We start from the raw sequence: 13,621 nt of genomic DNA, 5'->3' as shown, positions 1-13,621 counted from the left end.
GAGTGCTTGAGTGAATGTCAGTGAGAACGAGAATGAAGGCATAATGTTCTCCGCACGCCAGTATGTCCACAAGGCCAATTACCAAGCCAGGCGCCGGTGCGGACGGGTTCGCTCTCAGTATGGAGGAAGCTCTGTGACACAGCCTTTTCCGCAGGCTCCTTCTTAGCTCCTCCTTCGCAGATGCCTGACGTGAGTTCAGAAAAGTCCAGACTGCCCAAGGTCACCCAGAAAATTGGTGGCAGGCCAGGGGGTGGAATGATGACCAATTCTGCCAATAATTAACCCGGACTCAGAGCGGAGGAGGCAGCGGGGTTGGGAAGTGACCTGTCACAACAGGAGCTGGGGATGGGCCAGGCCCAGAGACGTCTGTGATTTGAGAAGGTGGGGGACCCAAGCGTAGGGCGCATGTAGTCCCTCAAAAGGCTGGTGTGTGACACAGCCGCTACATGTCCACTCTGCTGAGAACTAGAAACTGGGAAAGCCAGACCACAATGGCGTGCCATTCTTGACATGCCCAGGAAGGCATGAGGATGGAGGCAGGGCCGCACTGAGTGAATAGAGAACTGAGCTGTGGAAAGGGCCGGAGAAGGTGGGCCCAGGCAGCTGACGGTAGTGCTAAGATCCTGAGAAAGAAGCTTGGTACATTCTAGAATAGCAGGGCAATGGCTGGAGAGATTGCTCAATGGTTAAGGAGTTTGCCTGCAAAGCCTAAGGATCTTAGTTTGGCTCCCCAGGACCCATATAAAAGCAGATGCACAAGGGGGCGCATACGTCTGGAGTTCATTTGCAGTGGCTGGAGGTCCTGAAGCACCCATTCTCTCTATCTCCCTTTCTCTTTCTCAAATAAATAAGTAAAATATGTTTTTAAATAGAACGGCAATGGGCTGGAGAGGTGGCTTAGCGGTTAAGCGCTTGCCTGTGAAGTCTAAGGACCCCGGTTTGAGGCTCAATTCCCCAGAACCCACGTTAGCCAGATGCACAAGGGGATGCATTCATCTGGAGTTTGTTTGCAGTGGCTGGAGGCCCTGGTGCCTCCTCTCTCTCCTCTCCCTCTCTCTCACTGTCTGTTGCTCTCAAATAAATAAATAAAAATAAACAACAACAAAAAAAATAGAACAGCAAGGCCAGGCAGTTGGGGCAAAGGGAGAGAGGGAAGGGACAGGGAGAAGAGTGGTCAGGAAGGTTGGCAGGGGGCCGGTCATAGCAGACTTCTTGCCATATTCTGTAATGAGGAGTGTAGGATTCCTCTTGGCTGTGATGGGGCCGCTGGAGGTCTCGGGCAGAGTGGAGGAATCTAATGTACCTTTCAAAGGGACCCTGATGTAATGGCTCCCTAAGTAGAGCTGGTAACACGGGGCTTAAGTGTCAGAACTACAGAACTACGGGGGGAGGGGAGATTTAGGTCCCCTGGGACAATAGCACCTGACAACTGGAAGGGTCCGCCCATGCCAAGTCCTAGGTCTGTGTCTATTCCCCTTAGGGCATCAGGCTTTGGATTTCTAGAACCTTGTAGCATGGGTCCTCCGCACAGTCCCACAGCATGAAGCCAAGGCCAGAAGGCAAAGCAATTTGCCGAAGTCACGGAGCCCAGGGCTCCCCTATGCCTCTCTGCCCCTCAAAGTCCCTCCTGTACCCCTTTTCTAAGCAAGTGTGCTGTAAGTCAAGCCCAGGAGTGAGTATGGGGCTCAGATGGCCTGAGTGGGCCACCCAAAGTCAGGGATCCCGTGAGGCCAGGTTCAGAGGAGGGTCCACTGGATGGGGTGCTGAGAGCTATCAGATGAGAGCATCCATGTGTGTGAGAGGAAACAGGGGTGACAGAGGGAGCCTCCCCCAGGCCACAGAAAAGATTGTGGGGGCTTAACCACCTAAGACTTTCAACCCAGGTTAGGCCTAGAGCAGGCTGGAGTTACCCTAGTGGCCCAGAGGGTCCCCAGAAGCATGGTGACTTCAGGCTGCTCCCATCTGGTGCAGAAGATGTGTGCGCTTTGTTCAAATGGGTTAGCCTGTGCCTCTCTTGGAGATCCACTTTACTCCCTTGAGCCCATGGATTAGGTGTGAGTCCCAACTCTGCCTTCCCTACCTCCTACTCGGCTTTGGCTCCATTACTTAACCTTGCTAGGCCTCCATTTCCCTAGCTGAGGAATGGGGGTGCAGGAGCCACATCTTTTCCTTGGGCTGTGGTGAAGCTATGAGGGGAGGCACCTGGGAAGTATTGGCACTCATGAAGCCCATGTGTCATTATTATTTTAATTATTATTATCATTGTCATTGTTGTCTTCCAGGGCAGCCGCTTTCAGATCAAGGTCTCTGGAGAATGGGGGCCCCTTGGTGGGGGCTGCTAGTCTGTGTACTCATACTTGGGGCTTACTCTCTGGCCCTGGTTGACCAAGGAACTTTGGATGCCATGGACCCTGAGCCCCAGGACATGCCTCCCAGGCCAGCCCTGCCCGCCACAAAGTCTCCGTGAGCAACATAGATTTTGCCTTCAGCCTCTACAGACAGTTGGCCCTGCGCCCCCAGGAGAGAACATTCTCTTCTCTCCAGCCAGTGTCTCCCTGGCCTTGGCCACACTTGCCCTCAGAGTCCCGGAAGCCAGCAGAGCCCTGGTTCTCGAGGGCCTGGGTTCCAACCTCACCGTGCTGCCCGAGGTGGAGGTCCAGGAAGGCTTCCTTGATCTGCTGCTCCGGCTCCCAGAGCACAACCCCCAGCTCGTCCTTAACATCGACCAGCACATATTCAGCGGCCTGAGCCTGGGAGCTCCCCAGAACATGGAGGAAGCCCAGAAGCGCACTGCTGAGTACTTACAGAAGCAGACCCAGGGGAGGCTTGGGGCCAGGGACGACCTCCGGAGTGAAACTACAGTGATTCTGCTAAATCACATGTTCCTCAGAGGTAAGAGGGCTGAGGGTAGCCAACACGAGCTCCTTCTGGAAGCTGGGCTCCGTTTGTACCCAGCCCCACTTCCTGCAACAAACAGGAGGCTCCTCTGTTGGCTTAGTTCTCAGTGACTGTCCACTGCGTCTTCGTGGCTTATGCTTACACACCTCCAGTGACAGGAAACTCGTCACCTACCACATTCTAATGCTGTAGAGTGTTTCCCTTTCTTAAGTTGTGACAGAGAGAGAATTGGTGTGCCAGGGCCTCTAGCCACTGTAAACGAACTCCAGACGCATCACCTTGTGCAACTTGCTTAGCTGGGTGCCTGGGAGTCGAACTTGAGTCCTTAGGCTTCACAGGCAAGAGCCTTAAGTGCTAAGCCATCTCTCCAGGCCCTGTTTGCTTGTTTGAATGTGTAGGTGGGTGCTTGTGTGACTATGCATATTCACATGACCGTGTATGCAGACGTACGTGAGTGTGTGCGCGTGCAAGGTGCAGGCCCGACGTGGGGTCTCTCACGTGAGGCCCGAGCTCACAGTTCCGCTAGTCAAGCAAGCCAGCTCGCCCCAGGGATCGCCTGTTGTTTCTGTTCCTGCTTCTGGAGTGCTGGGGTTGCAGGTGGGCGGCCACCGGGTGCTGAGGGCCTGGTGGTGGGCGTCTTCACACTTGCGAGGCACTTCATCTCGGAGCCACCTGCCCAGCGCCAGGTGTGTTCACGAAGAAGGCTGCGCGGACTTCAGTGTGCGCTCCTGGCAGAGTTTGTTTGAAATACAGGTATCCCACCCCTGCTCTGGGAGATTCTGGTGCTGTGGATGGGGAAGCGCAAGGCCAAGCCTCTGCATTTGGACGAGCTCTCCTTCCTCTCCTAAACCCCCAAAACACACACACAGGTGAATCTGCTAGAGAGGGGCTGTGATCTTCACTCTATACGCACCCTGAATTACAGAGAATGCGCGCCCTTCCCCTGGCAGGGCTGGGATGGATGCATGGCATGAGCCTGGTCCTGAAGCCAACAGGTGTCGGGTAACAGGGCAGAAAGCAGAAACCATGACTGTTTCCTGGCAGAGCTGCGAGGCTGCCTGCTTCCCCTTTTGCGCCTGCCTGGATTAGGATGAGCAGTCAGCGCCTCCGGCCCCCTAGTGGCCGTTTGAGGGAAGACAGCAGTGGGTGCGTTTGCCGGGTTCTCTGGAGGCTGGCTTTACATGGTGTTAGAGCCCTGGGCTGGCGGGCTTTACAAGCAAGCGCCTTTAACCTCGGAGTCTCTCCTCAGCCCCCACATATTTAATTCTTATCAAACCCCAATGGATACTATTCTATCCTTTGGAGAGCTGAGAAAAATGGAGGCTTGGCGAGCCTTGCCTCAAATCTTTTCTTCTCTACAGAGCAGCTAATGTCACAGTAACCTGGTTTTTCTTAAAATTTAACCACTTTCTAGAGAGGTGAAGGGGCTGAGAGAGGGTGTCGGCACTTCCTGTCACAGCATCAAAGTACCTGAGTCAATTCACTTGCAAAGAGGAAAGGTCTGTTGGGCCTTGCAGTTTGGACTTCAGGGACCCCCTGGCTTAGAGTATGCTTTGGGCCTACAGAAGGTATCATGTGGTAAAGAAAATGGCTCACCTCATAGCCAGGAAACAAAAAAAAAGAGAAGGAAGAGACACATATTCTCTGCTTAGGGCATGTCCCCAGTGACCTGAAGACCTCTCTTTGGGCCCCACTTTTTAAAGGTTCCACCACCTCCCACAGCACCACCCTGGCAAGTAGGCCTTCAGCGCTAGGGCCTCTGGGGGAAGAGCCCCTCTCCACACAGATCAGCAGTCCTGAGGTGTTTAGTACTGCTACGGCATTAGACCAGGGCCTCACTGTATCGGTCGCCTTGAGAACAATGAGACAGATGCTCAGGAGGGCAAGGGCTCAGCCCCCAGGCCACCCAGGTGACAAAGAACAGCTGAAAAGGCTGGAAATACCTTTGCGAGGGGAAGGCATGCTCTCTAAGCTGCCTGATCCCTTGGAAACTTCCAGATGCTGGTGAGTGTCCCTGGTCTAGCCCTTACTCTCCACACGGGCTCTTTGCCCCCACCTTCACCCCCAGCTCCCCACATGACAGGAGCTCTTTGAACTTTCTTTTCTCTCTTTTCTTTCCACAGTTTTCCCAGGCCTTCCATGGGATCACTAGACACTGGGCGCCTTTCCTTGTCTCTGTCCTTCCCTCAATAAATATAACAATTTAATAATTATCCTTCTCAATCTAATTGTACTCAATTCTTTAATTAAAATTTGAAACAAGGGCTGGAGAGATGGCTTAGCGGTTAAGCACTTGCCTGTGAAGCCTAAGGACCCCGGCTCGAGGCTCGATTCTCCAGGACCCATGTTAGCCAGATGCACAAGGGGGCGCACGCGTCTGGAGTTCGTTTGCAGTGGCTGGAAGCCCTGGCGCGCCCATTCTCAATCTCACTCTATCTGCCTCTTTCTCTCTCTGTCACTCTCAAATAAATAAATAAAAATGAACAAAAAAATTTAAAAAAAAAACGAATGTTATAAAATTAGAAACAAAAGCCGGGCGTGGTGGCTCATGCCTTTAATCCCAACACTTGGGAGGCAGAGGTAGAAGAATCACCATGAGTTTGAGGCCACTCTGAGACTATATAGTGAATTTTCAGGCCAGTCTGGGCTAGAGAGAGACCCTGCCTCAAAAAACCAAAATGAGAAAAGTTTTCTTGCCTGCGAAGCCTCAGGACCCAGGTTTGATTCACTAGTACCCATGTAAGCCAGATGTACAAGGTGGCACATACATCTGGAGTTCATTTGCAGTGGCTAGAAGCCCTGGCATGCTCATTCTCTCTTTCTATCTGCCTCTTGCTCTCTCTCAAATTAATAACTAAAGTAAAAAATGCTACAAAGTTAGAAACAAACCTAGGGTTCGGAGTTCAAGGACTTTCCTGTACCCCTAGCACCCCCACTGCAGAGCAATGAGACAGATTCCCAGGATGGCAAGGGCTCAGCCCCCAGGTCACCCAGAGCAATGAGACAGATTCCCAGGATGGCAAGGGCTCAGCCCCCAGGTCACCCAGGTGACAAGGAAGAGTGAGGAGGAGCACCTGGCTGGGCATCCAGGTGTGGGCTCTGGGACTCCCACCTCCATGACCTGGGGACTCTGTGCTCTGCAAGTGTGACATTGGCAATTTGCTTCCCCTCAGCCAAGTGGGCACAGCCCTTTGACCCACACGCCACCAGCCTGAGGGAGTTCTTTGTGGATGAGCACAGGGCCGTGCAGTCCCTATGGTGAGACAGAAGGGCCGCCACCGCCTCCTGCACGACCCGGAGCTGCCCTGCACAGTGCTGCACACGGGCCACGCGGGGAGCAACGCCACCTACTTCGTCTTCCGCAGGCGGGGCCGCCTGGAGCGGCTGGAGGACGCGCTGCTGCATGAGACCCTCCTCAAACGGGACAGTCTCCTCAGGACAAGGTAGTCTGCTGCCAGCAGAGCCCCCGAGGCAGGTCCTCATCTTCTGGCTCAGTCCCCAGGCCACTGTCACTTCCAGGGTTCCACTACCACCTACCACACTGCTGCCCTTCCTACACGCTCACGGCCTTAGGGCCTTGTCACTTGTCACGCATGTGGCTTTGTCAATTCCCACTCCCAGAACACTGTCGTGCCTTCAGGGCACTGACTTACACCATGGCTTTGTTGCCCGGCCCCGAATACACTGTCTACATTGCCTTATTATTATTATTTTTGGTGTGTGTATGTATGGGTCAGAGTGGGGCACGTTGCCACAGAAGGAATAAGGAGGTCAGAGGACAACTTCTGGTCTCGGTCCTCACATTGTAACCTTGTTTGAGGCAGGGTCTCTTAGTGTTCACCACACTGTTTGCCAGGTTACCTGGCCTATGAGCTTCCAGAAAAGTCCCGTCTATGTCTCCGTTCTGGCCATCGATACTTCGGGGTTACAGATGGTAGTGCTCCAGGGTCTGGCTTTGCAAGAGGCCTGGGGATCTGAACTCGGGGACACATGCTTGCCCTGGCGAGTACTTGATCCCCTGAGTCGGCTCCTTGGCAACCTGCATGGGGTTACTTCCTAGGGCGCTGTTACGCCCTCAGGGCTGTCACTCCTAGAACACTGCATCCTCCAGGGAGGGCCACATTGTCAGAGCGCTGCCACTGCCAAGCCCCGGCCCCCTCCTCACCGCTGATGGCCGGCCTCCCTGAAGACATCAGCTTGGTGTGGGAGAAGGTTCACTAGATCGAGTCCAGAAGCTGGTCTGACCCAAGCTCTGGTGCAGACGTGCAGTGGAAGGACGGTGAATCCTAGGGACACAGAAAGCCTGCCGTGTTCTCATAGCATGTGGCAGGATGCTGAACCCGCACCCCGCTTACCCAGAGCAGGCAGCCGAGGCTCAGCCGGACAAACCCAGAGAGAGAGAGTACAGCCAGGGGGTGGAGGCGGCACATGGGGGGGCGGCTTGCGAGGGGGGCAGCCTGGCTGCAGCGGGGCTCAGTGAGTTCTAGGAGCGAGGATGGAGGGCAGGCTGGGAAGCAGAGTGGGGACGGAAAAGTGGCAGGGGCGGAGTTCCAGGCCAGCAGCAGTGAGAGGCCAAGGGGGCCCCGGGCCGAGGCTGAGTGGGGACGCAGGGCGTTGTAGAAGCCGTGTCCCTCTGTCCCCTGGGAGATGGGACTGGAAGGGAGAGGGAGGCCCAGACCTGGAAAGAGAGGGGAGAGACTCAGGCTGGAGAAGCTGGGATCGGGCAGGAACCACATGTAAAATACGCAGTCCTTCCTGCATCTCCACAGCAAACCATTTTGTCTCTCCACAGAGAACTGGACTTCTATTTCCCAAATTTTCTATTTCCAGCACCTTCAGACTGGAGACGCCCCTCCCACAGGTGCCCGTTGGAGGAGGCTTTCTGGGGCAGACTGCGCTGAATGTCTCTAAAGTAAGTAGGGAATGGAATTGGAGTTAGGACAATGTATCTCCCTCCCTCCCCCTCTCTCTCCCTCTCTCTCTCCCTCTCTCTCTCTCTCTCTCTCTCTCTCTCTGTGTGTGTGTGTGTGTGTGTGTGTGTCTTTCTCTCCTTCTTTTTCTCCTTCCCTCCTCCTTTTCCACTCTCTTGGTTTCTTTTTTGTGGAACCTGCTAGGCAAGTCCTCTGCCACTAAGCTACAAACCCAGCCTTTTTTACAAAATGTTTTTATTTTGAGGCAAGACGAAATTGCCCAGACTGGCCTTGGAATGACCCTGTAGCCCAGGCAGGCCTCGAGCCTGTGATCCTCCTGCCTCAGCCTGGGAGCAGCTGGGATGACGGGCCTATGACAGGACACTCGCTTCTCAGTGTCCCTTGGCGAACACTGGGCCTGCCTGGGCCCGGCTCCTTGCGGACAGAGGATGCTGGTAGCGGTGGCCTCAGTGAGTGTCTACTCGTTCTCCACACTCGCCTTACATCACGGCAGGTGCACACAGGCCACGAGAAGACATGGGCTCCCCTACGAACAAGTTGCCATTCCTGCCTGGGGGATGGCGAGAATGAAGGAAGTGATCCAATGTAAGCGTATCACATTCAGTGGTACCTGTCCAGGAGGTCTGATGGGGAGGCCAGGTCTACTCCGCAGCAGGAGGACAAGCTGTGTAAAGAAGGGACTGGAGCCGGGCGTGGTGGCACAGTCCTTTAATGCCAACGCTCGGGAGGCAGAGGTAGGAGGATCACTGTGAGTTCAAGGCCAGCTTGAGACTACATGCTGAATTTCCAGGTCAGCCTGGGCTAGAGTGAGACCCTACCTTGAAAACAACAACAAAGGGGCTGGGATGCCACAGGAGGGACAGCCTGGCAGGAACTGGGGTGGGAATGGTGGTAGAAATGCCTCAGGGATCTGCATGTACTTCCCTGGTAGCAGATCTGACCACTCAGGACTCTGCCCTTGGCCTCATGAATTGTGTTTCCTAAGAGTGTTGGATGTGGAGAATAACATGAGAACATTTGTGCTTTAGAAAGATCTAGACAAGGCACATGTGCCAGGCACATCTGTCACAAAGTAGAGAGGATGAAAGAACGTGGACCAAGTGCTCTGGGGCAGCAGAGTCACAGGAGGAAATGGAGGCTGGAGGAGGGCAGAGCCACACCTCTTGGCCCCTCCCAGATGGGCCAGCACGTCCCAGTGGACTGGGGAGGGAAAGCTGTAGGCTCCACTGTCCACATGAGGAAATTGAGAGGTGTCTTGGTTTGTTTCTTGCCCCTACAGCAGAATACCGCAGTCAGGGCGATGTCTAAGCCACGGCAGTCATTCAGCCCATGGCTCTGGAGTCTGGGAAGTCCAGATGGAGGGGCTACATGGAGTGAGGGCCTTCTTGCAATGCCACAACATGGTGGAAGAGCAAGTGGGTGCATGCAAGACAAGGAGAGAGAAAATTAGGCCAAACTCATCCTTTTAAGTGGGAGCCCACTCCTGTGGTAACTAACCCACACCCACGGTAATGCTAACTAATCCGCTCCTACGATCACTCGCCCTCTCCAATGGTAACTAACCTTCTGTCATGGTAACTAACCACTCCTGTGACAACTCACCCACTCCCTGATAATTAACCCACTCTCCCCGATAAGGAACCCCTCCTGTGCTTACTGACCCTAACCTGTTTGTGAAGGCACAGTCCTCATGGTGTCTCAAACGTCCCAGCTCTTACTACAGTGGAACCTCAACCTGAGATGTCCCCTTGGAGGACAGTGAGGCTATGAAGGTTATTCCCTTACCACTGCTAGTTAGCGTCACACCAGGATCTGAGCCCACGTCAGGTAATTTGGCGCTGTGCCCTGTGTTCCTTTCCTTGAAGAGCACTAGGTGCCTCCCCGTCACCTGCACCCTTCCCAGAGCAGCAGCAGGGCTGCGGGAAGGGACGTGGACCCTGAGGTTCACCTGGGTCCTGGCTGTGCCTTACCTGCACCATGCATCCTGTTGAGAGCTGTGTCACCCTCACTAGCCCTTCCTGAACTTCCTAATATTTGAGCCTAGACCCTGTGTGAGGGAACTTGCTCCAGATCATAGCCAGGTCCCGGTAACACTGGGCTGGGTGATTGTCCACACTCAACACTGGAGATAGTGATGCTGTAAGGGAGAAAGAGAGAGAGAGAGAGAGGGAGAGAGATCAGGCACAGGGCAGAGCAGTGAGCAGAACAAAGTCATCACCTAAGGACGTGACAGGAGGGGACGAACGACAAATAAGCAGACATGTATTATGTTGGGAGACAGCCCACTGAGAGAAGGACAGCCTGGAGAGAGGGACAGGAGTGTCCCAGGAACACTGGTCTCAGCAGGTCTTGATGGGAATGTGGCTTTGAAGGAAACTAGACGACCTGAGGGGAACAAGCTACGTAGCTACAAAGAAAGACAGTTTGGGGCCCAGGGCTTAGCACATGCAAAGGCCCTCTGGCCTGGACAAGCCCACCACAGCCGCAGAGGCTGGACCAGAGTAAGTCACAGGGGCTACAGGAAGGTTTCTGAGCAGAAGAGCACTGTGCTGTGGCCCACCATGTTAGAGAAGGACAATGAGCCATGGAGGGATGCAAGTGGAAGGCCAGCCAGGTGACTGTGCTGTGCTCAGCTGAGACCAGGGGAGGAGGCCGGGATCAGAACCCAGAGTCCAAGCAAGAGTAACTCCCAAGCCCACGCTTGTCGCCAGCAGCCCGCGCGGCCCCTGGGGGGCGGCATGTCTGCTTGCACGAGGTGGTGGTTCCAGCTCTCATCTTCACAATGCTTGGCCTTCTGCGCTGAGGATTTGGGGTTCGCTGGGCTCCCCGCCCATGAGCTCATAGGAGGGTGGGTCTCTAATACGCACTCATCTGCAAGCACTGCTGCCACCATCGTGCCCAAGAGCTGAGGCTGGGCCCAGTAGCCAGGTCTCATTGAGCTGTCCTCCTGGACCTCTCACTCCTCTTAAATGCTGGACTCATGGTTCCCATGGAAACACGACCTTCAAATCTTCCCACCAACTATGACATGGAGTCTGTTTCCTCTGTATGACATTCCAACCCTCTGCCATGTGCTCTTAGCTGGTCCAGCCCTGTCCCCTATTGTCCTTACTCAGCTGCGTGGACTCCCAAGGAGGCCTATGTCTCCAGTAGCTTTCCCCTCCCCGCTTGAACATTCAAAAGCTGCTTATTTTCATTGTTTTACTTTTTTATTTTTGAGGCAAGCCCAACAGACTGGCCTTTTTCTTTTCTTTTTTTAATGCATGAGAGCAAGAGCTTCATAGAGAGAATTGGTGCACCAGGGCCTCCAGCCACGTGCCATCAAACTCCAGAGGCATGCGCCACCTTGTGCTCATGCGAGACATTGCGTACTTGTGTCACCTTGTCTGTCTGGCTTACATGGGACCTGGACGGTTGAATGTGAGTCCTTAGGCTTCTCAGGCAAGTGCCTTAATTGCTAAGTCATCTCTCCAGCCTTCAAAAGCTGCCTTGAACGTCCTTACCTGTCTTGAAATAAACAAATTCTACACATCCCTCAAGGTCCTGTGTAAATGTGCATTACCTCTTCTGGGAAGCTTCCTTGGTCCTCACCCCCGACCGCTGCACTGGAGGCAGAAACCAGCCTTTCCCAGTAAGCAACCCCTTAATCTTTAGTCTTTTCTTTCCTGTCAAACACAGAGCTCCCTGAGGGTCATTGTGGTCCACACTTGTGGACCCAGCTGTGCCTAGCTCAGTGACTCGCATGTCATGGGCACTCTCTCTACATACTTTTACTGAGAGTATTTATGAGTGAATGAGTGATGGATAACTTATCAAAATGAAGTAAATGGAAGTATCAGTAAATAGTGCTTGGGTGGGTGGATGCATGAAGAAATAGACAGAGAAATGCTGGTGTAAGACTCAAAATATAACTAGCATAATGCAGAAGTAACCCATGAAAACCTGAAATAGGGTAGATGTGGAGATGGGTGGGTGGGTAATGGACACGTGAGGGGAAGATGGATGGGTGGGTGGGTGGGTAACGGACGTGTGAGGGGGAGATGGGTGGGTGGGTGGGTGGGTAACGGACGCGTGAGGGGGAGATGGGTGGGTGGGTGGGTGGATAACGGACGCGTGGGTGGGTAACGGAGGCGTGAGGGGGAGATGGATGGGTCTATGGACACAAAAGTGATAGGCAGGTGCAGGCATGCGTAGGCAGTTGGTTGGAAAGTCAGCAGGTGGATTATGGTTTGCTGGCTGGCTGGATAAAGAGATGGGTAAGTAGACTTATAAAAGAGGAACAAGGAACTGGAGAGATGGCTTAGCAGTTAAGGTGCTTGTCTGCAAAGCCTAAGGACCCAGGTTTGATTCTCCAGGTCCCACATAAGCCAGATGCACATGGTGGCACATGTGTCTGGAGTTTGTAGTGGCTAGAGGCCCTGGCGAGCCCATTCTCACTCTATCTCTCTCTCTCCCTTTCTTGGTCTCTAATAAATAAATAAATAAAATAAAAATAAATTTAAAAAAGAGGAACATGTATATTTAAGATGGATAGCTTGGGCTGGAGGGATGGCTTAGTGGTTAAGGCACTTACCCATGAAGCCTAAGGACCCAGGTTCCATTCCCCAGGACCCATGTAAGCCAGACACACAAGTTGGCGCTTGTGTTTGGAGTTCATTTGCAGTGGCTAGAGGCCCTGGTACATTCACTCTCTCACTCTCAAATTAATTAATTAATTATTTAATTAATTAAATATTTTTAAAAATTCTCTAGCCGGGTGTGGTGGCTCATGCAGAGGTAGGAGAATCACAGTGAGTTTGAGGCCACCCTGAGACTCCATAGTGAATTCCAGGTCAGCCTGAGCTAGAGCAAGACCCTACCTCAAAAAACCAAAAAAAAAAAAAAAAAAAAAACTTCTCAATTAAAAAAAGATGGATAGGGCTGGAGAGATGGCTTAGCGGTTAAACGCTTGCCTGTGAAGCCTATGGACCCCAGTTCGAGGCTCAGTTCCCCAGGTCCCATGTTAGCCAGATGCACAAGGGGGTGCACGCGTCTGGAGTTCGTATGCAGAGGCTGGAAGCCCTGGCGTGCCCATTCTCTCTCTCTCCCTCTATCTGTCTTTCTCTCTGTGTCTGTCGCTCTCAAATAAATAAATAAAAAATAAATAAATAAATAAATAAAAATTTTAAAAAAAGATGGATAGATGAGTGAATTTTTCAAAGGGAAGTTAGAAAGATGACTGACTGGCTAAGTTCAGAGATTGCATGGAGTTATAGAGGGAAATACAAAGACCATTTGTACAAATGTAAAAGTCGGGTTGGTCATGGCTGCAGGGTAGACTGATGATTCCAGAATTTTCTTTACAGGTCACTCACAGGGCCGTGATGTCTCTAGACGAGGAAGGCTCGGAGGCCACGGGTATCCAGCTCACCGCGGGGCCTCGCGCAGACCCTGCTGCCCGGGCCTCGCAGGCACCGAATTCAGCCGGCCCTTCCTGGTGCTCACGTTCCACACAGAGACAGGCAGCTTGCTTTTCCTGGGGCGGGTCGTGAATCCCCTGGGATAATGCCTCCCCACCCGCTGACTGACTCAGAGCAGGGCAGGAGACACGGACACGAGGACCGAGCCATCACGCAAGGGTCCTTGCCACCCTGTTGACATTGCTTTCTCTGCCTGGCAGTGAAATGAGAGATATTGAGGCAACGACAGTGGCACGGGCCTGGCACTAGCTCCTGTGGTCATGAGACTGACCACTGCCTCTCGTGCCAGGGAGCTGGTGCTGCAGAATCACATTGCCTGTGTCCTAGCTCATG

General features: G+C 53.3%; 1 pseudogene; it reads left to right on the top strand.

Annotated features, from left to right (window-relative positions):
• The first annotated feature begins 2,314 nt into the window (after nucleotides 1-2,314).
• LOC101610169 lies at nucleotides 2,315-6,345 on the top strand (annotated as a pseudogene).
• Nucleotides 6,346-13,621: the final 7,276 nt, after the last annotated feature.

This window comes from Jaculus jaculus, chromosome 7 (genome assembly GCF_020740685.1).
Source record: "Jaculus jaculus isolate mJacJac1 chromosome 7, mJacJac1.mat.Y.cur, whole genome shotgun sequence".
NCBI classification, from domain to species: Eukaryota; Metazoa; Chordata; class Mammalia; order Rodentia; family Dipodidae; genus Jaculus; species Jaculus jaculus.
This window is presented reverse-complemented; position numbering and strand designations above follow the sequence as displayed.